At 43.0% G+C, this 24,995-nt stretch overlaps 1 long non-coding RNA gene across 1 annotated transcript; it reads left to right on the top strand.

Moving 5' to 3' along the window:
- The first annotated feature begins 2,752 nt into the window (after positions 1 to 2,752).
- LOC114017383 (uncharacterized) lies at positions 2,753 to 8,282 on the top strand. Its single transcript, XR_003562422.2, has 2 exons — positions 2,753 to 3,261; positions 4,158 to 8,282. It is a non-coding gene; the product is annotated as an uncharacterized LOC114017383 (long non-coding RNA).
- Positions 8,283 to 24,995: the final 16,713 nt, after the last annotated feature.

Raw genomic sequence — 24,995 nt, 5'->3', positions numbered from 1 at the left:
CTCCATACAGCAGGAAAGTGTTTTAAGAATTCTTACTTAACATGTTTATCAGTATGTAAGCAAAATAAGATTATTTGATAGCTAAGGTTTGTTTGTGTTAAAAGTTGGAATAAGAGAGGATACTTAAAATCCCACTAATATAAATATGTAAATCAGCCACTGGTTGGAAATGCTTCACTCTGTTTAGGAGAAAAATGTTATTACAGTATTACCCTCCACGCACACTTTTTTCTACTTATTCCTTTAAATAATTCATGTGTTTAAAATGGTATTAAATATTTTTAATAGTTGCCATACAGAGACTGTGTGTCTTTAGGGGCAGGGACCACTTAGACACGCCCTCCCCCCCAACACCTAACACAACAAGGTTGTGCCCTGGCTAATAGCCAAGACATCTGTTCCAAAATAAATATTAATGCTACACCTCAGCATGCACCCTCTGATAGCTGTCAGGGCTGTAATTCACAACATACATCTCACCAAGAGATTTTCCTGCACAGCACTCCAAAGCCCTAACAAGCTTTGAGCAGATGACGAAACAGTCTGGCAAGCTGGCAGTGACAGCAAAAATGGACATTTTTGCAGCAAACCCAGAGATTTATTCAATGTCTTCTAGAACAGCAATACATTATGGAAACACTACACATCTGCATAATTGCGCTCTACATGATACCATCTACTCTGTACAGCCCACTGTGCTGGAATATGTGCACTGATCACCTAAGGTACACTGGGCTCCATTTAAAACACATTAGTACTAATCATAGCATCTTCTCATGCTTCCTATGCAAGAAAAAACACCAGGAGGAATGCATTGCTCTGCCCTCCCCCCTGCCATGCACATGTGGAGACTATACGGCAACATCGTGTCCCACTCACAGCAGACCTGAGACTCAGCATGACATAGGTTATCTCCGTATGGAGGTAACACAGCACATGGATTTAATTTTCAACAATTTGGCTGGTTTAATGGTAATTAGTCCCTTTAAGAGCTTTATACTGAAACATTCACACCCCTAGACCAGCCTAGCTCATACAAGCTGTCATTACAGTGTCAATGCCAGCAGCCTGTCTCAGAAATCCCTTTGGTCACAGACCCTTGTCTCTGGTTCCTCACCCTCCTGCTATTTCCATCAAATGTGCTTTGGCCATTTCTGAGCTCCAGCTTGGAGCTGTCAAGTGCCACCAAAGAACAAATGTGACAGCAGTGGCAGAGCCCCTGATACATTTCCAGTCCCAAACCTCAACCATAGCAGGGGTATGAGCTGCTGGAGCCCACAGATGCCCCGCACCCACAGCATGCACCAACCTATGAGGCTGAGCCATAGGCATCCCTGCAGCTTCTCTCAGTGTTGGCACCACTCACTGAACTGAGCTCTGAGTTTTTCACGTTAAAAAGCAACTTCCTTCCCTCTTGCATGTGTGACTTGTGGACTCCAGCAGCAGCTGCACACGTGATGGTGGGGAGTGGAAGGGAGGTATAAATTAGTAAAAAGTTAGAGCTCCACTAGGAAAGACACACAGAAATCAGAAAGCTAAAGGGACCTCCCAGAGCCAGTGCTGTTTCTGAGGTAACTAATTTGAAAGCAAAAGGGGAATAATATATTTATACTGAGGCAGAATTACACAATTAGGAGGGGCTGGGATACTACCCAGTTGACAGAGTCAGCAATAGAAGAGAACCTAGCCATGCATCAAGAGAGGAACTGGACACATATTTGGAAGCAGAGCAAACTGAGGCATAAAGCCATTGGCCAAGGTCAAATAAGCTGGAAAAGAAGCTGATTTATATGTCCTGGGCTGATAAGGGCAGGTCTTGCTGGACTTTCAGGGCAGACGTTCTCCATTTGTTAGTGTTCCTATATTGCTTGCATGTTCAGTTCATATTGATGAGATTAAATGTAATGGCTTTGGAAGTGTGAAGCCATGACTGCCTGAAACTCCCAATCAATGGGATAAATCCAGATTGCCTTCCCTGAAGCCAGCAGACAAAAAATGGACATAAACCAGTTTGGCAAATATCAGTATTCAGCCTTTGATAACATTAACATAACATTACATAATGTACTCTTTAGTTTAAGCAAAGGTAGCAGATCTGAGCTCTTGAGAATACATTGCTCATATCACAGAAAGGGTATTCTATTTCTGCCTATCATTAAATATTTTTTTGACGCAATATTCAGTGGCAACCAAAGTGTACATGGGCTGAAATGCAAGCTGAGGTTTTACAGCTCCCATTGGTTCAGCATCTCTGAAAAGTCGGAGCTGTGCGTATGCACAATCTCAACATGAAAATAAGGATGAGGCATCCTGGCGAGGAGACCAGCTCTTCCCTGGCTCACATCTAAACTTGTCCATTCAAGCATGTGTATCATGTCTACCACCACCACCTACTACGTGGAAATTTAAATCCTTGAACCGAAGGAAGGGAGGAGGTATATGGGGGGTGTCTTCCCTCTAGACTTGGTAATGAGAATGAAAAGTTACATCAGGCTTTCTCAGAAGCTAATCTGTGGCTTTCAGGCCAACATGGGTTGTTGCCAATGACAACTTGATTACTGCATCAGCAGGTCACAGAGATCAGGTGGGGGCAGAGGGAGTGCATGTATCCACCCAATGAGACAAGGCTGAGCTCTGTCCACTGTCTCCTTCCCCTTTGGTGGGTGTCTCCCTGTCCTGAGTTTGGGGGTGTGGGTCGGAAGTAACCCTTTGAAAAACAAACCCCAGATGTACTCAAAGGCAGCTGCTGGCCATTCCTGGCTGGCAGCTGTGGTGCATCCTGGACAGTCAGGGGATGAAATGACTGTGTAACATGCAGGGTGTTTACTAAAGGCTAGACAGATGAGATAATGGTGGTGATACCCATGCTAACAATACCGCATTGATATCTTCACTGCTATTGCAGGGCACAGCAGTTCAGGCACTGGCCTCCTGGATTACTGTCCTGATGGGCAGACTCTACAAAAGGTCTAAGGACAGAAGCCACCACGGTAAAGGCCACTCGGCAGCCTGCCAGGGAGGTGGATGCCACTGTGGAACAGTGTACTGGAGCAGCTGACCTTGCTTCGGGTGAGTGGTATGGGCTCACCACACACACTGGCCTGGCTGAGAGTCCTCCCTACTGGGTGAGCTGCTCTGCAAAACCAGCTGAAATGGATGCTGGAGCTGTTTTGTCAGAAGGCATCAGACAAGAGGCACCTACTGATGAAAAATGTGGTGTAGGATGTAAAATCTGAATCCTGGCTGTTGGAGTCACAGAAGGTAGGTGAGAGCTGCACAAGGATGAATCTCATATCCTCAACCTGGGAGCCTGGCTATGCTGCGAGCACGCTGGGGCAGAGTAGGTCCAGCTGTAGCTGCCAGTTAGCTCTAGGGCAATCTGAGGACATTTGGGCCATCAGACTTGCACAGCATAATCTTTCCCAGCCTCTCATCAAAGCCTGAGAGACTTTGGCCTCATTTGTCCTGAATGGATTTTGAATCAAGCCCATAAGGTATGAGGGTTTCAACAGAAGATGGTTGGGACCAAAGCTGCTCAAACAACCCTAAAGTCAAGCTGATAAAGGAACTTTTACGACACAGTCCCCATTTTATAAATGAAGCAAGAGATAAAAGGAGATAACAGATTAGAGAAGATAAACCCTCTACCATCCTCCACCAGTCCATGATACTGATCATACCAACTGGCTTTAGCCCAAGGCACTCAGACCCTGCAAGGCTGAGGCCTAAGGTAAAATGTCTGGGGAAACAGCATGAACTGAATATAGATCTCCTGCTTGTGGCCACAATTCCCAAGTGATAAACACAACTTCCCTCCCAATGAAACGCTGAGCAGATAATAACATTCTTAAGTAAAACTATTACAATAAAACACTTAAGTAAACAACTTGCAATCTGGGATTGTGACTGGAGTGCAGAAAGCAAGAACTTGCAGTGTCTTGAAGGTACACCAATAGGTAATGGTTGAAATTTCAGAAGCAAAAATTGCTACCACCACCCCAGGTTTAGACCCCAATGCTAATGATATAGAATTATAATTGCATTAGCAGAATTGCATGACTGTAACATAAAAATCAGTTCAAGAAACAGCTTGTAATAGTGCATATTAACAGCAAAGTGATCAATTCCTCTTATCTTTGTGATCTTGACACATGCAGACGCTCCAGCTATGCAAGTTGTAGATTGGCTGTACTCCCAGCTGGGGAGGTCTGTAGCACCTGACTGAAGAAATTCTGCATTTCCAGACTTGTTCTTACTTTTCATACATCTTGGAAGAAACACCTATATATAAAAAGGTACATTTCCCTCTCTAACTTAAAACAAAACCAACCAGAAACAGACACAAAGTGGCTTCTGGCCAGGATTTTCTTCAAAACATCTGCTCCGCAGCTCAGTCAGGCTCTGTGCCCTGTGAAACCAGATTTTAATGAAGAAGGAAAGGAAGAGGAAGCAAAATCACCTGTGGCTTTGCTTCTGAAGAACTGGATGGTTACATTAGGCTTGGTTTAGCCTGGCTTTGAGCACAGGTGCTAACTAAAGAAAATGTGTTGTTTTTCTAATCCACAGCCTATAGAGGAATGCATGGTCTGATAGGAAGGAGTCTATTGCAAGCAAGTCAATGCAGTATAAAATTCCTTTTAAGTTGATGCATTTTGAATTTATATAGTATGCAGATAAATGTGTTACTGGTTATTGCTGTTCCTACAGATACAGCTGACTCAAATCGTAACCAATGTGAATTTGAAAATGTCACGAATTTGCCCATTTAAGATATTAACTGCCAAACATTTCAGAAATTACTCTAAGTTTCACTAAATCTTAGCACTAAATCCTTTTATATAACCTAAAGAACAGATCTCTTTTTGTTTTTAAAATGTACTCACTCTTGTCTGCTTGACTACCAGCTGCTGCTATCTGCCTGCTGTGGTTGGTAACTGTAAATGTGGGGGGCCATTTTGAAACCAAAAGAGATTAAAGACAAGAAGAGGAAGTCCAGCAACCTGAAGATGCTATCATCAATCCACAGCTGGCCGGGAACAGGAAGCAAGCGGAGATGACATCCATAACATACAGCCTCTATGGCAGAAAGACAAACAAAAATGAAAGGCTGTAGGAATGGTAGAGATTATTCCTCTATGGGCATGGCTATTGCTTTAGGCTGGTCATCTGTGAATGACAAGCACACACTTAGAGTGTGGGCTCTCTCCCAGTGCAGACAAGGCACAGTTTGTCTTACAGCATAAATGCTTCTAAAATGGTTTAGAAAGGGAGCAGGGCGAAGCGCAGAATGAAGAATAATGATCTGCAAGGAAACTTGAGGATCAGACTTCATTCCCATGAATGTCAGAGCTTTGTATTGACCACAGTGGAAGGGTATTCAGGTCCTGAATGGTTTCATCACCAGTTTAATTATAGCAGATGAAATGCAAAACAAGACACGGCTTCTCGTACACAGCTTGCAGAGAAACAACATTATCATCACCTCAGGAGCCTGCATGCAATGGAAAAGCTGCCATTAAGAGAAAGGCCATTTCAGGCCAAACATGAAAAAGCCAGATGTGGGAAGTCACAACAGCAGTCCTTGAGAACAAGCCTGGAAAGGCGGGTATGCTGGATATACTGAACCACAAGAGCAGCAGTTTCAGCAGAGCTGCTTTGCTCCCTCCCAGCACTGGGTCCTAGGTGAGGCCTCTGCTTAGGATTCACAGGAGCACTTTCGCTGGTGGGTTGTGTCCACTCAGGGTGGCAGACGCATGTGCTTTGGCTGTGGCATCCCCTGCACCTGGACCACAGCGCAGTGGCAGTTAGCAGTATGCCACACCATCTCTGCTACAGCTGCTTGGAGAAAAAGGACCTACAAAGAATCTACAACATTTTTCAACTCATTGTGACCCCTGAAGGCCAGTGTAAATGAGAAGAACTCTCAAGCCTGGGAGGAGCAGAGAATTCAGACTAGTGCCAGGCACAGGACAGGGAAAGGAAAGCATTACGCCCTGACTTGCCGCCTGTGGAGTTCAGCCAGCTCCAAGGATCTGACCCACAGCTCATTAAACATTTCACAGTGCAGTCCGAATCTCTTTTTATGTTTTGGTAATGCCGTGAAGTAAATTGTACCTGTAATACATTTGCATGTGTAGCTTGCATCAGGTTGGATTAAGGTATAGAAAGCTTCTTAAGCACAAAAGTGCCCATTGTAAGAGTGCTGTCATTAATGACACTGTACTCATTTAGAGCAGAGTTCAGCCACAGCCTACCTAGCGTCACTGTAGAGAAATCAAAGTGGGCACATTCAGCCTAAGCGCTAATACTCAATATCTGCACCAGTGAGGTAATTATGATAATCCCTTAATTACTGGCACCGGGAGAGTTTGAGGAAAACCTGCCTGGCAAACAAGCTCACCCTTTAAAAACAAAAGTTCACAGGCCTGAGAAAAGTTGAAAATATTCAAGTGAATGGTTATATCATCACAAGTAAAAGATAATCAAAATGGGAGACAAGTGAGAAGAAAAAGTAGAATCCACATTTTTACAGATGACTTTCTCATCTTTGCTGCTTGCTTCCCATAGCCCTTTCTGGCAAAAAACACAGGATCCATTTCCTAGACTTCATTGAAGTCTCCCAGTACCCCAGCTCTTCTTCACCTGCAGCACCACACCTCCTAGCAGAGCAAGAACATAGGGGTGATGCACTAAAACTTGTGCTAGCTGAATCTCAGCCCCTTGCTGTAACCACTAGCTCCTAGTGGTTTCTGCACAGCAAACTCACAGCAGGCAGCAGGCACTGTGCTGTCCCGACTGGCACTAGGTGCTAACAGGAAGCCCACAAAGACTAGATAAAAACTGAAAGGAAACAACAGCACCAGATGCAATGAATTTCACTGAGGACTAGCCTGTGCCTGACCAGCCTGCCCCTAGTGAGGGGCTGTGCTTGGCTCTGCTGCCTCAAAAGCAAAGTGGGGAGACTGCGGACTGTGAGTCACCGCTTGTTTCCTGTTCTCTTCCCTATCTGTGATGGAGCAACTTGTGCTGGCTATGCCAGCTACCCTCGCCGTGGCACTCAGTGTCTCAGCCTGGCACCCCTGCTCTGGGCTGCAAAGGGGAAGGGAGTCGCGTGGTGCTGGGGTACCGCCCTGTCATAGTGTGGGGGAGCTGCTCTGTGAGACTCCTGTCACCCCTGCTTGGCTTGGGGAAGTCAGGGGTGCCCCGGGTGTCACGTACAGCAAGCGGTGACGCTGACCTGGAAGCACATGAGTCGCAGCCCCAGCAAACTCCCAGGAACTGGCTTGGTCAGAGGAGAGGAAGGGTCTCAGATCCATCCTCAAGACATGAATCTGCCATGAAAGATTTTTAAAATGAGGATTCTCCAACAATTTTGTGTCTCAGGACACTGGGGTGCTTTGCTTGCATTAAAGTTCCCCTCTTTGATTCACAAAACAGATGGCTGCAGACTTTAACTCCAAGAGGACTTGGGTCTGTGTTCTCTTCATCAGAGCTCTAAATGTGACAATGGAGAACATACCATGCTGAACTGCATGGAAAACGAATGCTTGTCTCAAGCTCTGTGAATAGTGCATTCAGGACTGCTTAATAATAACAAATCACAAATATAGCATAGCACACACTGTACTCAAACTACAAACCACTGAAAAATTACTAATACAGATTTGTTAAAATAGAATAAAATAGGTCAAGCAAAGCACCGAACAAACTGCCATACCAATCTTTCCTCGACAGGATGGCACTCATCCTTCATTTTCACAGTCTTTGTCTCTTTTCAGTTGCATGTACAACTTTTATCCTGGTTAGTATTAACTCACCCAAAAATTCACAGGCAGTTTTGCCCTTTGTTTAATCGCAAGAGGCATAGGCAAGACTGCATTGGGGTCCAGGCATGTGTTTGATTGGTTAGCTGAGAATTACACTACACTAATTGGGACACCTGTGCAGTAATACCAAGCAGTATGATAAAGTTTTAAGGGAATATGAGTTTTACAAAGCAAAACCTAAATATATACCACTACCACCATGGTACATACCATCAGTAGAGATTTCCCACTTCAAATGCCCAGACCAGTTATAGTATCCACAGAGTTTGTTTCTCAGAGAGGAGGTACTGGGGGAGAGAGAAATAACTGGTAGAAACTTCTTGTAGTAATTAAACCAAAAGCTGAGTCTGGCATCCTTTGTGACTTACGCTCTGAAGAGCAGAGTTGCATGCAACATTTTGCTGCAAATTGCCTTGTTCTGTGATTGTAAAAATGAAAATAAACACTTGAAGAATTGTTCTTGTATTCGCCCTTCCAACAGCAAATATCAGGCCAAGTTTATCAGCTGTACTGACTTCAGTAAAGATACCCCCAGACTAAATTTGGCTTGCTGACCTTTGCACCTCTTTAAATTTGGAGTAAATGTTATTAGTTGTGAAGACGACAGACTGAGCCAGACAGCAGGCACGTGCTGCGCAAGCTTCCCCACAAAAGTTATGCTGATACAACACAATCCTGACCTGCAAAACCTCTGCTAGTCTTACAGTCTGCCTTTCTTAAAGAGAAACTGTTACTAATGTGACACTAGATCCAATTGTTCTGTGACAATGAGCACATCTCTCCTAGGAATTAGACCAAACATACTCCATGGGCGATCCAAAGCAGCCTTGAATTCTGCTGTGGGTCTAAAAGAAAATAAAATCTAATTAAATCTGCAGGGTAAAAAGCGCCGCCCCCCCCCCCCCGCCCCCCCCCCCCCCCCCCCTTCCCACCAGAAGCCTGACTTTCAAGCTTCAACAAAGACCTCTCCAAATCTAGGTAAACCTACAAAAAACTCAGCAAGCCACACCTGGCTAACAGTTTTCTGGAATGCTCCAGTAAGTTGGTAAAGGAGATAAAAGTGAAATATTTTCATGAAGGCTCATTAAAAGTGTGCCTGTTATGAAGGATGTGTGTATCTTGCAGTGCAGAAAGACACCAACAAAATTGTTGGAATAGATTCTGCCACTTTTTGTGTCCTTGCTGTATTCCTGGTCTTTGACTTGCCCTCAAGCTTAATAATGAAGTGATTCTATATAATGGGTGGACTAGAGAATTGCATATATGTGCTTTGCTTAATTGCCTGTTGCATGCTGTGGTCGATCGTGCAATAACAATGAATCCATTATAATTAAATCTGAGAATTATTAATTGATTCCATTTACACATACTGTCATCTTCCATAGGAGCTGCAGGAATCTGTTGTCTTTAATGAAATTGTATTAGAAATTTTGGGGACTGTTTAAAGTCATTTAAGATGGAGATTTACCTGTGGTAGGTATTCCTAGTGAAGATTAGGTAATTAATTTTGTGTATAAATAAAGGCTTAAATGCACATTGTAATCATTAGGTTTGTTTGGCTTTTTAATGTCAAAAATTAAGGACTTAACTTGTTTACTGCCTAACTATAGATCGGTTCGTGTGGAGATGTTTATAATGAAATTCAGCAGCAAGGGAGCAATATAAAAACCAAGGAACTGGAACCGATCTCAGGAATAGAAGTTTAGTATTGTCCTAATAATTATGCTGGCAGCTGTATTTGCATGAAACCATGCTTTTTCTGTAGTACTCAATTAAGGTTATTCAGCTGCCTTGATGTGTTTAGAAACAAAACCACTGGCATCCAAATAAGGCTAATAACAAAAATGCAATATGATGTTTCCCATTTCCAGCAAAGGGTAGGAGAACAGATGTTCCTTATGTTGCCATGTTTCACCAGCACAGGGGGGAGCTGAGAAAGTTTGCAATTCATACTGACAGTGCCATTAAACTAATGTAGTGCAGAATGTGTGCAATGGAAGCATGCAGCTCTGAACAATCTGTTTGGGCACAGAGGAAAGGATGGGGAGAACTAGAATTGACCTTGCAGGTTAAAAAAGAAAAACAAACCCACAAAAATTCTTCTGGCCTCTCTTCCCATATTGCATGGAACAATCAGCTTTCAGGTGGGACTTCTGACAGTATTCCAGGCTCCTTGTGTTGTCTGGACGTCCAGCCTTGTGCAATGGACTTTCAGGATCCAAAGGGAAACAGTTGCTTTGCCCCGTTGCCCTTGGCTCACGTGTGGGAGTGTTGTTGCACAGTGCTGCACAGGCAGGCTCTGCTCCTGCAGCTATGAGAGCAATGCCACTAAAGAGGACAGTCAGCAGTGGCAAACAGCTACCCCAGGCCATGAAACAATCTCTTGATCTCGCACAGACAGCGCTGCTGGTCCATGCCAGGACACGGCACTACTACAGTGCGGGAGGGACTGACACAAGGTGGCAGTGCTCTCAGAAAGTTGCCGCAGCTTCTCCTCTGGGATCTTGCAGGGCCAGGGTGACTGCTGGTGCTTGCCACCTTGGCATAGCACAGCCGTGCCGTGGCCATGGCGTGACCAGGCCCCTGCACCCACATGTCCCCCTTGGTGTGCGGGTGTGCCACAAGGCCAGCTGGCAAGGATGGTGGCTGGCACAAGGATACGACAAATCTTCACTGGGATGCGACTGTTCCCTGGCCCTATGGCTGCATAGATGCCTGTGGAGACCTGGCCAGTGGGGCAGGGGCTGGGGGACTGCACAGGATGGGGAAGCACCCTTCACTTTTCAAAACTGTTTATTCCTCTGTAGAGACCTCCTGGTGGTGGATATTTGCAACATGTCTGCCCCACACGGGGACACAAACAGAAGCTGCAGAGAGAAGCACCCCTGATTCGGACCTTGCTCGCAAGGGCCCCTGCCCCAGCATGACAAAGCACAGCCTGCATGGGGAGGGCTCTTGGCGGGGTCTACTGGTGGGACAGCCATTTGGCTCCCTGAGGTGCTGGGACCTCAGCGCTGCTGTGGACAAGCTGGGGTGAAGCACAGTGGGACAACTAACCCTGAGCCCCAGGGCTGCCTGTGCTCCCCAAGGAACACCTAAGTCCTTTTGGAACCATCCTCCAGCCCTGGCTGGGCAGCTGCCCCAGTGACAGCTGAGCAGGGGAGCCTCTCCTGCTAGAAATCCCCAGAATGAGCTGAGCAAACCATTGAGCAAACATATTCCCCCAGGGAGATCTCCCCTCCTGAACCGAGTCATCCTAATACCCCAGAGACCTAAACCCAAGAGCAAAATATTGTATGACACGTTAACACATTTTGGGGAGGGGGGAACAAGGAGCAACAGACTGCATCCACTCCCGTCAAAGTCTCTACCACTGCTTGGTTAATAGTTCAGGCATCGCCACTGGGGCAGAGTGGGCATTGGGGTGGGAAGGCCACTGGAAGACACACAATATCAAGCAAAGGGTAGATCTCCAGTGAGGCAGATGAGATCAGGGCCACCAGCAGAGAAGGAGACACACAGAAACCAGTGGCCGCCAAAGTAAAGCATCAAATGGATCCAATATTGATTTTACTTTCGGTGCAAATTCCTCGGGAAGACTGCTGGTGCCCCAGCTGCCTGAGCAAGCAGGTTGTGCTCCAGCTACTCCTGAGCCAGCACCATCACCTTGGAGGGGTGCTGAGCACCTCCCCAGTGACAACAGGTCCTCAGCACTTTGCAGGATCAGACCCTTTGACAGTTCTGGAGTATTTTCACTGACCTTCCTCCAAATGTGTCTTGTCTTGGCTCACAATGCCAAAGTAAATAAATAAATAGACTAACAAGCAGAAATGCCTTTACCGGACATTATTCTGGGCTGATTGGTTGTGAAACTACTCAAAACCCCAAAACCACAAAAACTGCCAGTTTTCCAAGCCCTGTGTTTTTCATAGCTCTCATAGCATTCTGAATAGTTTGCATTACTTCAAACATAGAATAAATATACATTTAAACTGGTTCGATTATTGACACAGGGTAAAAAAAAAAGGCAGTTAACTCCTTGTTCTGTTTCTTTTTCCCATGAAGTGAAATAAGAATTAACACTAGTGAATTATGCCTTGGATTTTCACATTTACAGATGCAAATGCTGACAACAGCCAGAGTGCCTGCAAATGCATTTGTACAAAAATCATTGAATAGGTGTACTTTAAAAACAGATCTAAATTCACCACTTAAGTCTCTCTGCCATTTACTCAGAGAAAGCCTATTGTAATGACCCCAGGCACTTACACAGTATTTTTCATTGCATTATACGCCATGTTCTCTAATGTTAGCACATCACTATACTTCAGCTGAACTCGGTAAAACACTTTGGAATGCAGTTACCCCTGTTTTATAAGTGGAGTGATATAAAGACAGGTAACTTGGCCAGAACCATGCCTAAGTCAAAGGCAGTGTTGAATTCTCAACCATCAGCTCTCTGCTCTTATGCTGTCATGAATGGTATTTGGTGGCTATGGACTGGACTTCTAAGGTCAGAGGTCTGTGGTAACATCCAGACGGGGAACAGCTTTGTGTGAAGCATGAAGTGCTGGTGCCCACGCCATGCCCTGGCACAACTACTTGCCTGAGCCCATCCGGGCTGTGCACTCAACCCCTGCCCCGGGTCACTCACAGCCACAATGCCTTAGAGAAAAAAAGGCATGTTGGTCCCCTATTGGAAAATCAGGCACAGAAGGCAATTTCTCCATTATTCCTTCAGAAATGCTGTTGTATTTCATATGGTCATAATCCCATAAATTCAACATGCTGCCGAACAATCACAAAAGGCTACTCAAGGACAGGAGGACAGACGTCTGGGAAGGAAAACCAGTCTGTTATATTTGGAGATCCTGCTCTAATGAGTAACCTTATACAGTTATTCAAATACAAATGTCTGGGTAGCTGAAGTGTCATATGTGATTAAATCTCTGCAACAAATTATGTTAATATTGTTACTTCAAGAAGACAAATTAATTAAAAAGTTACAAAATGTAGGCATGGAAATCACATTCTCTAGAACCTGTATAGACAGTTTCCCTTTTCATGCAATGGCTGGATTCATTACTGAAGTTGCAAGAAAATGAGAACCCTTGTCAAGTAAGGTATTAGAGACCTCAATAGCCTTCATTGAATAACTCAGTACTAAATGCACACAAGTGTGATATAAGGAGACATTTATAAAGGAACATGAACAGTATCACATCTGTACTTCTTATACTAATTGTAACTTTGAGATTATTTAAATTGAAGAGTTTTGCTGAAAAAGAGAGATCAGTTTAACTTTCAGCACTTGCGCTCTTCCTTTGTATTCTTGCTGTCCTCTGGTTATAGGCAATGTAAATTGTTTTACTTTCTTCAGCTTCATATTTATTTCTAACCTGTTTCATCCACTTACCTAAACAATTCTCTTAAGAGATAGAAAGTCAACAGCATTTGGGTGGTTGTTTAAAATCAGGAATTTACTTTAGTGCTATCTGGATAGGGAAGTGCTTTCCTGAAATGGGGTCTTGGTCCGAGTTTCACTTCTAGTGAAAAAATGCTTTCTTTAAAGCAGTAATAATTGAACTGCGGGAAGAAAGTAGAGCAAACAACTTCAGTTAAGCTTCAGTTGCTGCTTTTTAAACAGCAACAAAAGAAAATTCCTTTCAACTTCAGTTATACACTGGGCCTAGAACTGTCCAAGTCTTCACACAAACACCCATCCTTTCTCTGGGACAAGAGGGGTGGATGCAAAGGGTCAGACACGATGCTGGCACACATTCACTTCTGTGGGGAACAGGTCCCAGGGGTCCCAAGCAGACTCCCCAAAGCTACCAGCATTCTGCACAGGTGCCTCCTTCTAACTGTGTGAGAGAAGGGCCTTAAACAGTCTTCTAAATCAAGTGAAACTGCAACAGATGGAGGAGCCAGGGCTGCTTTCCACTGAAGAGCCAAATGCCTTCAGGACTGCCTGGGTTTAATACAGAGCATGCAACCAAAAGTCTTTTATTTATTTCTTTGTTCTTCTGAGCTGAGGGAGGGATGCCATTTTTCTTTTCATGCTGCTGCAACATAGTCACCTATTAAAGTTATGGTTGTGCTCATTCCTGGAATTTGTAATGGACGGTAATTGTGCCTGTAATAGTAAAATTGCTCTCAGCTAGGCTTTAGCTTTGCTGTGATGCATTCCCTACTGTCACCCAAATCCTGGGATAATAATGAGGCTGAGCTGCTTTTATCACAGACAATAAAAACTGAATACACAGTATTGCTGAGAAACAAAGTAGAACACTTCCCATTGGACTATCAAAAAGTAATACATAGGGGTTAATGAAAAAACAAAGTGCTTGGTGATTGATTTGAACATTAATTAAACCCTGTATTAAGATTCATCTTGGAATGAAGCTTGGAATTAATGCTACATCCCTGCATCTCTCTGACTTAATTGAGACATTGCAGCAGCTCAACAGCTTTGGAAAACATCACATGCCTTAAAAGAGATCTGCATTGCATTAGTGAGTGTCATGATACTTTAAGTAAATCAATTGCTCTGGACCATCCCTGATTAACAGTCTGGTAGCCCAGTGTTCACCAAATATGTAGAAGGCATGGAGGCATTGTTCCTAAATATGTTGCAGTTCTTATTTCTAGAGATGAGTTTATTAACTTCTGCATCTTTACAGCAACTTTACTGACACTAGTCTGCATTTTAGCTGCGAAGTTTTTGGAACCAGAATTTGAGATGACCACAAAATGGAAGTCTGGCAAAGTCTAGGCTGCAAATTTGAGCTCTTATATCTTTCTTCATATGAACTAAGGGTATTCAATTGGGCTTTTGCACTAAGTGAAATAAGAGTGTGGGTGAGCTAGAAGTTAACTGTATATTTAAAACATTTTGACATCTTCATCAAAGGCTGGGTGCAACCATCAACACACGGTACTACAGCCTACAAACAGTAGAAAGCAGGAATCCCCAAGTGCTAACACATGTAAGTAGGATGGGCTGCTCAAAAGATGAAATGCTGCCTACCTCAGTGGGACACTAACTCTAGTAATCATCCTCCCAGAAAGAATCACTAAAAAATAAGATTTGACACTGCTTCTACCTTGTCTGGCTTAGTAATTGCAAGAGGAATCCATGCTGTCCTCTACCTCACCTGGAGTTCATAGCATTCCTTATACTCTCACTGTAGTATGTCAATGCTCTTCTTTCCCTAGGTCATTTTAAAAATGAATATGCCATACATAATTCTCATCTAAGCCTATTACAATGGGCTATAATAGAAACAATGGTGAAATGGCTTTGAAATAATGATGAATTGGGCATGTGGCACACGAATGTGTGCTTCATCAGTGAGTGCCTTGTGGACACTGTGTGTCTCTGAGGCGAATCTTACTCATAGTCCATTATTATTCTTTTCAGCAGGAAGACCTCTTCTACTAAGCCATGGTCCCTCTCACCCCAGGCCCCTGTTAGTCTGTACTTTATGGCAATTCTGTTTCCCAGCTCTGTTCTCAGCCACTTTTACCCCACATTCAAAAATAGGAAGGACCCTGATACAGGTCTGCTGCTGTTACTTGGTGGCTATGTCAGAGCTTCCTGTCATGGCGTGTCTCAACAGCAGAAAATACACATTGCAACAGCACAGAGCTGTGGCTTACGGCCAATCAACTGTTACGATTACACTACCATGCTGAGCTACTTTTGCGTTTCTCTGTGAGGGAACCTTTCAGAGGCCCTAAACTATGTTTCATAACCTTTTCTGGTTTTACATGTTAGACTCATATTACTCCCTTGCACCTTCCACTGCACAAGTTCCCCCTGCAAGTCTCTGGGAGATGCTGATGTAGGCATCAGAAAATGGGCCCTTCGTTAATATGGGCTGTTCACTGAGTGTACGTTAAGGGGACAGTGTTCAGGGCACCAACAGGACCTGGATGCCCAGTTTCTTTTCAACAGGGAATCAGTTCAAAGCCCTGTGAGAATGCCTGCCCAGCTACCCAGATTACTTTATAGAAACTGTACAGCCAGAACACAGAAACCAGCTTGGGTTATATCAACAGCAGGCTCCTTTTGAAAGCTAGTGCTTGAGAGCTAAGGTCCCGCCTTTGGCTTCTCAGGAACCCTAAAACAAGACAATCTATGTACAGTACTGAAAAATTAATTTTAAAAGTGTGTGTGAAACTGCTTATAAGCAATTGAATCCTAATAGAATTATTTGCAAATACATCAATACTCTATTGGCAAAAATCCAGTAGTAACAGACTTCTAAAATGGAAAAAGCTGAGAAAAGAAATCAGCCTTTGTAAAGCAAGAAGAAATTGAAAAACTGTCTTCACATAGGCCGTATCTATTTACTATCTGGATATATTAAAACCCCCTTATCTTCTTCATTCACTCTTGCTATACACCAGTGAGAAATTTGGTAACAGGATCTAAAATACCATGTCATGTAATTGACAGCACATTACTATGGTACATACTGATGTAACGTGAACACACCTATGTTTTATAGCTGAAAAAACTGGGAGACAAACGTGGCCATCACTTCTGCCCAAGTTCAGCACAGCGCTCGTTGTCACCAGCCTCACATCAACCAGGCATTGAGCAGGTATTCAAAAGTCCTCATTTGCAGTGCATGCTGTAGCCTATAATCATAGTAATCCTGTAAGGCAGTGCTCCATGGATGCCAAAGACCGATTAAAAAACTGGAAATATTACTTTTTTTTTCCCTCCACAAATCAAGCCCAAGGCAAAATGCATTTCTTTGCCAGATACTTTCAGTTCTCCATGGATTACCTTCCCAGACAGGGGTAACCAGATGCTTCATACGTTTCTAAACTGGCATTAAAGGTGTGTCCTGTGGTTTTCAGTTTTTCAACCTGTCAAATATCTTGCAAATTTTGGAGGCTACACACTGTTGACCACCGCCGAGCAGCAAGAGAAAAGCCTTGTTAACAGGCTAACACAGCACCAGGACAAGAACTGGACCATGCTTGGGTGCTCCCTGGTACAGTGCTGGTGAAAAAAGCCTTTGAGCTGAAGTGACTTTCAGACCCAAAAGACAGACAAATCTAACACCTCTGTGCAAAGACTATTGCCATAGTCATCTTCATAGTGCCACGCTCTGCTCTGAAATGCATTTTGCTACAAAATACTAAGGGAAATTCAGTGCCCTGAAATGAAATATAGGTTAAGCTGTAAATGCTTCCTCTCTGCATCACACAACAACAGTAAAATGAAACAGTAAAATATTTAGGAGCCACTGAGGCATATGCATTATTTATACAAAGGGATGCCCTCAGCAACACTGGGAGTTCCCTGCAAGCTAGGGACAAGGTAGAAGGTGAAAGAGGTTGAAGTCTTATGAAAGAAAGTTCAAGGAGATAAGATCACCTGAAATGTTTGGGCCAAAGCTATGGGTAGGAAGTGGGGGCACACAGTGTAGTGGGGCAGCTGGCTTTGAGCAATGGTCTGATCCTGCTTTGAGCCAGTGTTGCTGAGCATGAACCACGCAGCAGTATGGCGTGCTTTGATGTGTCCAGCGACAGAGCCCTGCAGACACCTCTGGCCTTTTGGACTTGCAGCTGGGGCTCTCTCCTGGTCTACCAGGACTTCGCTGCTCACTCCATTAGGACATAGAAGGAGTTCATCCTCCGGCTTTAGACTCCAGTTGCTTATTTGTTATTTATTATTGTTTTTATTATGGTAGCCTCAAATGGCCCAAACATACAAGGGTACCACAGGGTTCAGACTTGATGAAAAGCAGATGAGGAGCCAGACCCTGCCTCCAGTAATAAAATGCAAAAAGTTGATGTAGCAATGCAACAAGGCTTTTGTGTGGTTTCCTCCTTACTACCCCTGTCTCTTGCTTCCTAGGGGATGTAGGAGACAGAGTCCTGGTACTACTTTGCAGTATTACTATTAGGGGGGACCTATTCTCAAGGCAAGCAAAAACCGAAGGCAGCTCCTGCCTCCTTTGACAAGAGCAAGGTCCTAATAGCCCTGTTCAGCAGTACCCTGTGTTACCAATGGGTCCTGTGATGTCCACAGGGTTGCTGCTGATCTGCATACAAAATGAGAGGTGTAAAGATCAGGCTCTAATCATCATTAGACAAAATTGTCTTGTTTGTGCCAGGTTTTAAAATTCATACATCAGCCATTTTGGGGAAGGGAGATTTTATCAGAGATCTGTTCACAGCAAGGTGGCTCAATTTATGCTGGGGAATGTGTAAAAAGTTTCTCTGACACACACAGAAGTGGCTGAAGAGATCTTGTTCAACCATAGGACAGAGTGTGCTGTACCTCAATGGCACAACAGAAGCTGAACTCAGAAGTTACAGCAAACACAACTACTCAGTTCAGGAAATTAGGAGCCTGCTAAAAGCAAGGATTGTAATGGAAAATATTTTGCAACCCTAACTCTTGCTGTTTCTAGAGAGATAAGCAGAGGATAGCCAAAACTGAAATCCAGCTAAAATATCTGGGCAAATTCTTCTGCAAAATGTCCCACAGAATTTTTATTAAAAACACAGTCAGTGCCCTCAACAGCCCAATGCAATGTAAAAGCAGTGCGGGGCTATTGACTCAAGCCAGCTACAGAACCAGTAATACTGCTTCCCCCAGCGTTTACATTACACCAAGACGTTTCCCATTCAAATTCAGATAAGAGCCAGCCCTATTTAGTTGGTTAATTCTGGCAAGATTATATCAGAGGAGATCTGACTTAATGCTGATTTTAATAACATATCAACCCCTCATTGGTTGTGGGTTGGTTGGGTTTTTTTGACAGAGGCAGAGACTGTCCTAAGTAATACATCTTTCTTAAACTACCACTGTTAATAACATAAATACAGAAGTGACAAATACATTTGTAATTGCACAGCTAGTTTGTGGTATTGGCATAGCAGAAAGCGTTTCAAGCCTATAATACTGTCAGTAAGAATTACTTTAGGTAACAACTTGGGATCAGTTGCTTCCTCTAAAATTGGAAATTGCTGAAATTACTCCAATTACCAGAGCTCTCTGGGAACAGCATATACACATACCACTTGTCCTCTGTGCTATCTGGGAATATTTTAACTAATAGCAAATTATGGATTATCCATAACTGGCTGTCATTATTTCGGAGAGAGCTTTTAATCTAAATCTGATTAAAAGACCATTTTTTGTTTCCCACGTTTAAAGAATACAGCAGATGTGGATCTGAATGCTGTTATGTTTGCTAATAGATGCAGGACACATGGTAGTGTGGTATTAATAAAGGTTTGGGCCAAGATTTTCAAAAATAGGAGCCTAATTTTAAGATTCCACCATCCATATTTAGTGTTGGAAATGAACAACCTTTTTTCACAGAGCTCCAGCAGCTCCTATTGAAATCAGTGGGTGTCAGAGCTTTTGGAAGTTGAACCACCAATTCAAGAATCCCAAGGGGGGATTAAGAGCCAAATTTTCATATCCTCATGTTTGAAAATCTGGGGATAAGATTCTGTGTGTGTAGCAAAATTCCCATTCACTTCAATGGAGCCAGGATTTTTCTCTGATCTGGAGCTGGTTTTGAGAAAACCAGGTTACCCTAAGAGACACAACCAGAAGGGAGTGATGCAGGTCATTCCAGCACAACAAGAACATGAGATCATCCCAGAGATGCTAGGAATTTTGTAGAATAACTATTGCTATTTTAGCTTCTTCCCCACCCCCCACCCCCTTCCTAACTTGGCTTGTTAGTATATTTATTGCTTTTAATTTTCCTATGTTCTGAGCATTCTTATACACATGGAAGTAAAAGACAATTTTGAACTGTGGGAGGACATGTTCAGAATCAATACTGTGTGTATGATAAAATGGGAAAATGCAGTACACTGCAGAGACTTCTCACAGCTCATCAGCTTCAAAGACTGTTGTATCATGGGCAATTTCGGGGATTGGGAATGCAGTTCATGTGGTCTCAGAGCATAACCAATTTTTCTCTAATTACTATTACTGAATGTCCCCCAAAATACCTTTCTAGAAAGCATTTCTGCAGCTACCACACACATGAAGAGGGGCTTCCTCAACAGCAGAAGAGTGGGGCGGGAGGGAGATGCAAGACCCAGAGTTGGTCTCTTTCCTTTGCTCAGCCCCTCCTATTTGTGCCCACAGCACAACTCCGAGATTCAGGTCCGCTTCCAGAGCTGCTGCTGGCAGCCAAGAGTGTGCTGTGATCAGGACATATTTTATACACATTATGTCCTTATGGATGTGAAACTCTGGAAGACCGAGGCAGATTCACTCATTGCCTATGTCATTAAAAATAGTTACACCCTGTCAGGCCAGCAGCAAGCCCTTTGGCTCCAGCTGGGGTGAATCATGCCGGTGTGGAACCTGATTCTTCAGGGGAGATAACATTGTAGCTCATATTTTTAATAAACAAGGCTGGGCTTGAGCTTCCTCTGGGTAAAACAGGAGGTAAGAACCAAAATGATACTCTGCCTCCAAACAAAAGCCCGCTTTTATCGATTTCCAGGATTTTCCTAATGCCAATGTTGTGGTTCTCATTTTTCCACAAAAACATTGCTAATAATGGAGCCATCTCTTGAAAAGTTCCAGGATTTATAGCAACTGGCATGTTCAATACATAATTGTTTTTTGGAACAATCATAGTCTTACTAGTTGCCAGTCTCCTCCACCAAGATAAATTTAAAAGAAATCAGTCTGCTGACACTTCCCTGATAATTCTGGCGATTCTAACCTTTAAATTTAGCAGTTGCACTGAGTGTGTACCTTAAGGGTGTGAATCCCTAAGGCTTCCAGTTAAGAATTAAACAGTAAATTACCAGCAGTGAACAAAGACCATTCACTAGCCTAAGCCCTGACTTTGTCCAATTAGTATTAGAGGAAGATATTGAAGCAACTTTGTCAACAAGTTCAAGCAAAGATTTCATGGAATTATCTGGATGGGTAACAAACATCAGAACGTCATCAGCAGAGAGAGTCATTTTATACTGCTTCTAATAAGAAATATGTTGCATCCCTTGAACTTGTTCCCTGGGTCTTGTGGTGATAGCATAAGGCTTCAAATCATAAATTATCTGCACTTTGGGACTGGTCAAGGTTTTGAGTTATCTGGCTAAGTTTGCAAAGTATCCCTGCTTAGTGTTAGCTGAATTTATTTCTTTTAGTGAAAATTCAACTGGTCTGGCTGGATATCAAATGCTGAATAATTATTTCTATTCTTGAAATTCTAATCTTTGCGAGAATAAAAATCTTGTAATCAAAACTCCTGTTTACCCAATAATGTTACTAATGATACTGGCAGCAATTGCTAATGGTGACAAACTATCATTTTGGCAGTGCAGTCATACACTTCCAAATGCAGATCTGATATAAGCACCGCAACAATTTGCCCGTTATTTACAAAATTTGGCCCACTGAATACATACATGAATACATGAATTGAAAATACAAATATCAAGGTTAGGTGTGACCAGGACACTTGGAGGAGTTTGTTCTGCAGAACTAGTCAGGCCCAAAGCTCATACCTTTACATGCCATGCAACGCATGCTCAGTGCACCACAGACGCTCATGTGCCGCACAGGTTCTGTGCCAGCCATGGGCAGTTGAGTAAATAGGCGTGGGGCCTATGCAGCTAACCTGGACAGTCAAGCTACATCTCGCAGGGCCATACTCTACAGATCACTTCAGAGATTTACAGGTGAGTCAAAATGAGGGTTAACCTCTCCCAAATGTCTAAACCCACAGCGCTGAATGGCTATGTCCAACCTGGTCTGCAGAGATTTCACAGAACACTTTCCTGCGGTTACTGCTTAGTGCTATCTGGCCACTTTGTAACCTCTTTTCAGCTGTGCAATTATACAATGAATACAAAACATCTGGTTTCTGTTAGGTTTGAAACACGCCTCATCAGTGTTTGAATGAGAGGATATGCTGGTGAACAGCTCTGGAAGGATGGCTGATGCAGCAGTGGAGAGCATTGCCTTTCCACTGATAGCTCTGGCAGCACGTGATGCATTCTAGCTGGAGTGATTGCGGTCATAATGGTATGCGGTTGGCATTTTCTGGTTGGAATTTACTGATATAACTTGCTAAAGAGAAGACTATGTGAGAGTGCCCCCTCCTTACACTGGAATGTTTCACAAGCAGGAAATATCACCTCCTTAGCCAACCTGGATCCCCACTACTGCTGGAGAGCACGAGATGATGCAGCCAGCAGAGCTGACAGCACTTTGCGAAATGAACGAGGCTTGGTGGTGAGGAGGAGAAAATGGCCTGATTTTGAATTATAGTCTCTTTTCCGAGCAGAGTTTGGCTCTTTTTTTCCCCTGCAGCTAAATTAAAGCTACTGTAGGTACTCTGGGGGGACATACTAAATCTATTGAAACTAAAAGACAACTAAAGAAAAACAGGTATAAAATAATCATTAATATATTTGGGCTAGAAACTGAAGGAAAGCTTCTCGCCATGAGAGGATGAGAGCCAGAACAGGATTCTACTAAATCAAGAAAAATCTCATATCAGATGCAAGTAGGATTAGAAGATATGGTTGCCTGCAGAAGCTGGAAACTAGACTTGAAGAGTTTTCCTATCCATATATCCCACAGGAGGCAGAAAATAGAGACATTGCACAGACACGGCTCAGAGGATGGTTCTAGCGCTCTGGCTGCCTGATTACAACTGCAGCTCTGAATCCCAGATCTGTGATTTGCGGGTGACAATCTGGAGTCTGAACTGGGCATTTATACATGTTCTTCACAGGCCGGGAATCAGAAGCCTTTATTAAGGTATTTGAGTCTGGAAATACGGCTCCCTGCACTGGTACGATACAATTCCACGTATCATCCACTACTCATGGTGATGTTACTAAGCTGTTCACTTCCCAGAGCTGCTCAGTCTTCAACCCATATACATGAGCACATCCTTTAGCCCAAATTCATATTATGAGTAGTAATATTGAAAATTACTTTTATCATCCTTAGACAAAGTAGTTAGTTTTCGTTTATAGATTTTCTCTTTTTCCCCAGTAAGAAATACCTTTTCTACAAAGACAGAAATTTTCCCACAACAGTTTAACTGAACAGCAGTTTCCCACCCAAAAACCAGCTCTGAAGAACTGTTCCCAAATGACAGAAGGAATTCAACATGGTTTTCTTACCTTGCTAAAAGAATCGTGAACCCATCTTTTATTTACACAATTCAGCAATAGAACCTGGATTTTGAACACTTGAAAACTTAATTGAGTTTCCTCAGCAGAGACAAAATCACTGAAACACTCTGTCCATTGTATAAATAACACTGGAGCAAATCAATGCTGAACTAAGCACCAGCAACTATTGTTAAGATTTAGGTAGATCATTTACAAAGTGTCACACTTCAGGAATTAGTAGTTAAAAACACTGTTTATATTTCAAGACAAAATACAGAGCAGGAATTAATCTCTATCCATATTCTTATCCATTTAAGTGAGTGATGACAGGTACTATATAAACATCAACATGTGTGATAAACTGAGTTGGTTTTAATTCAGTGATCTGACTGAAGCACTAATTGTGCTGAAAGGTATTTTGAGAATCAGACAAATGCAGTCAGTTGCCTGACTGGAGTTAAGTCTCACTTACCACTTGCTGACCACAGTTTGCTCCTGACCGACCATGTCTGCTATTTAGCAATGAGCACAAGCAGCTGTCTGAGCCATGCCACTCCATGTCCAGGTGTCTGCTGCCCTAAGATACTGTAAACTATGACTTGTTACTCAAAGGAGCTTTGTTTCAGCATATTGCATCGGTATGACAGCTAAATCCCACTTGTGAATGAAAACATTCACTAAGTTCCTCTTGTGTCAGGTATTTTTCCCTCTGTTACATGTCCCATGCTAATTATAGAATTATCTGAAGGGCTAAGTGATAATGACTGTAAAACATAGTTCAGCGTTGCAATAACATTTCCTCTTTCTATCCTGTGAAGCTAAAGACTAACCGATTTCATCCTAACATGCCCATTTCTTGACAACTTCATAATGTTTCCTAATCTCTAGCTTCCAACTGATGAGTTAGCTACTGTAAAACAGGTAACACAAAATCATCTTGATGAATTTATTTTCCACAAAAGCAGTGAGAAAGACATGGAAACAGCATATAGAAACAACTCAGTTTTACTCTGATTCGTACGGATACTGGCCTAGAGTCCTGGACTAGTTTTGATTATAGGAATACTTTACATAATGTTTCATAACTCCTAACATATTTCGATGTTTTAGCATTTCAAAACTTCTATGCTAACATTTTTTGAATTAAATGTTTCATTTTCATTTGAAAGCATTTGAGCAAAGGGTAAAAAGTTATATAAGAAATATTTTACAATATACAAGGTCAATATCTAAACGAAACCCAAATGATTTTTTCTTTGATAATTTGCAAAATATATCCACATTTATATTGTCTCAGATTTGGGAAACTTGCTTTCAGCATTTTGATATCTTCAGAAGGCGAATATTGATGTCTGGGCAGGAATTTGGCATCTGGATTTTAGGAGTCAACGATGCACACAAGCCAACTCACTTCATTACTAGATTCTGTCTTTCAGAACCTTCTCAGTACCACTGAGCAGGCATATCCAATAAAAAGCATTTACTTCCATTTTTCCTTCTTGGAACTGTTGAGTATTCAAGGAGGAAAACAGCTCTGCTACCTTCCCCTGGCTGCTGCAGGACCATTGATGGAGGAGCTCTGAGGCAGCTCCCTGTGCTGGGCTGCTCTACCAGTCTGCTGCTCTCCCAAAGAATCAGACTGACTGCATGTTGTAGACACTCTTCCAGGCAAATTAGACAGCCCCACTGTGCTTGCATTGATTACCCCATTGTTCCGCACAGCGGCAGTCAGTCTGATGCCTCAGGGAAACGTTACAAATGTGGTGTGAGCCCTGTAAGCTGTTCAGAGCACGAAAAGTAAATCTGACCTGTCCCAAAAGAATTGGACTTAGTGCAAAGTAGCTGGTGCATGTGCATATATTTTTGCCCTTGGATTATTTGGGTCTGTCCTTTGATGTATGATATGTAGAGCATGGATGCAGACCAAACACAAAGAGAGGGGAATTCTAGAGGATGCAGCTGAAACGATATGTGGATTCAATGAATTAATTCAGGCAACTATGGATGGTGGTGGTGAATTAAGTG

Source organism: Falco cherrug, chromosome 14, assembly GCF_023634085.1.
Source record: "Falco cherrug isolate bFalChe1 chromosome 14, bFalChe1.pri, whole genome shotgun sequence".
Taxonomy (NCBI): domain Eukaryota; kingdom Metazoa; phylum Chordata; class Aves; order Falconiformes; family Falconidae; genus Falco; species Falco cherrug.
Note: the sequence above shows the minus strand (reverse complement) of the source record. Positions and strands in the feature narration are given on the sequence as shown.